This window comes from Sapajus apella, unplaced genomic scaffold (assembly GCF_009761245.1).
Source record: "Sapajus apella isolate SASKATOON/1434 unplaced genomic scaffold, GSC_monkey_1.0 scaffold30, whole genome shotgun sequence".
Classification (NCBI taxonomy): Eukaryota; Metazoa; Chordata; class Mammalia; order Primates; family Cebidae; genus Sapajus; species Sapajus apella.
Genome location: NW_022436970.1, coordinates 9332426 through 9334435, shown reverse-complemented (window position 1 = coordinate 9334435; position 2010 = coordinate 9332426).

Sequence of the window (2010 nt, the reverse complement as noted above, 5' to 3'; positions counted from 1 at the left end):
TGTTCGGGCAGGAAGGGTCTGTGAGCTACATGCATACATAGATACATGCGTGCAGCAATCCTCTTAGCCCACGCAGGGCCAGCAAGTGAAATATTAGATGAAATAAAAGGAGTATGTGATGATAGTAATACTACACATTTCTCGAACATGTTGGTGGCACAAAAAGTACTCTGATCCCCATTCTTTTAGTGTGAGCTGCAGCAGCTCATTCTGCTAGACGCCAAAAGAGGTAGCTGCCCATTAAACAGAAAGGTGATCGAAAAGTAAGGAATACACACACACACACACACACAGTGCCTACCTAAAAATTAGGTACTAATAGCAAAATATTTACTGCTAAATTGATAGGAGATACTGTTTAATTGGGTGGCACAGGAAGTTTCTTTTTAAAATCCTGTGATTAGGATTACTCAGGCATGGCGCAGTGGCTCGTGCCTATAATCCCAGCATTTGGGAGGCCGAGGTGGGAAGATCGCTTGAGTCCAGGAGTTTGAGACCAACCTGGGCAACATGGTGAGACTCCGTCTCTACAAAAAATGCAAAATAATAGCCCAGTGTGGTGGTGCGTGCCTGTGGTCCCAGTTACTTGGGAAGCTGAGATGGGAAAATCACTTGAGCTTGGGAGGTCAAGGTCACAGTGAGCCATGAGCTAACCACTGTACTTCAGCCTAGGTGATAAAGCCTGACTCTGTCTCAAAACAAAAAAAAAAAGAAAAAAAGAAAAAGAAAAAGGAGTGCACAGCTTTGCTCTGAAATCTCTGCGTGGAACCTGTTCTTGTCCTCCTGTCTTCCCACAGCTTCTTCATTCCATGGGACATACTCCCTTCCAGCCAAATCAGCCTCAGGAAAGGACCTAAAATGGAGCCAGTTGGTTCTCTGCTGTACTTATCTAGAATTCCCTATTGTTCATTTACTATGTTGTTTCATAACAATCTCTTACATTATCCTATATATGACTACAACATTTTTAAAGGCAAGGGCCAAGATTCATTCACATTTATAACACCAACGCTTGGTACAGACCTGATGTACAGTATGCAGTCAATAAGTACTTGTTGACTAATGAGAGAGAGCAACTCGCTATACTAAACTTACTAAACTAAGATTGACCAATAGCTTCCCCTTCCCATGTCCTGGGTATTTTAATGTTAACCAGGATCAAAGTCGTACGCTACATGAGTTAAACTCCAAAAATAGAATTTAAGGCATCAGTGGAGCAAGTGGAAAGAAAGTCATAGATGAGGAGGTTTGGACAGGATGCTTCTTAAAATTCTATTATCCAGCTGTAGGAGGGAAAATGAGAATTTGGGAGCAGAGTCACACATTTGCAAACAAAATCTAACCACTCATTGCTTGAGAAATCCTGAGCAAATTGCTTAATCTCTTTACCTTCAGATTCCTCATATGTAAAATTCAGTCTACATATAGCTCTTATTTGTCAGTAAGATCTACAAAATGAGATATAGATAGAGATGGATGAAGAGACACTTCTTACATAGTTTCTGGCACATAGCATGTGCTTCCTAATGATGGCAATTAGCACCACTTTGCCTATTGCTTAGGCAGACTTGGGGAATAGTGGACAGATGGCTGGAGCATGATATTGACTTTGAACTCACCACATTTATTGAACACCTGCTCCATGCTTGCTACTGTGGTCTACAGATTTCAAGGGACTTGCACTTAAATTGTAGAGCTTCTCTATTCTCCTTTTTGATGTTTTAATTCCCTCTAAAACCCTCCTGTTCAGTGCTTGCTCAGCCTGGGTAGAAACATTTCCAATGATAGGAATTCAACAACACCCAAGGAAGTCCAAATAAAATGTCTTTGGGTGATTCTGAGTGAAAGTTAGAGGCACCACTTGACTGGGGCTATAAGACACGTTTCCTCTCCCTAAAGGGTTCAGCAGGAAGATAAGAAACAAAAGGAAGTGTCTGGAGGCATGTAATAAGGGACATAAGGGGGGTTCAAAGGACAAAAAGAGTTCAGAGATGAGTGTGACCTTTTCAT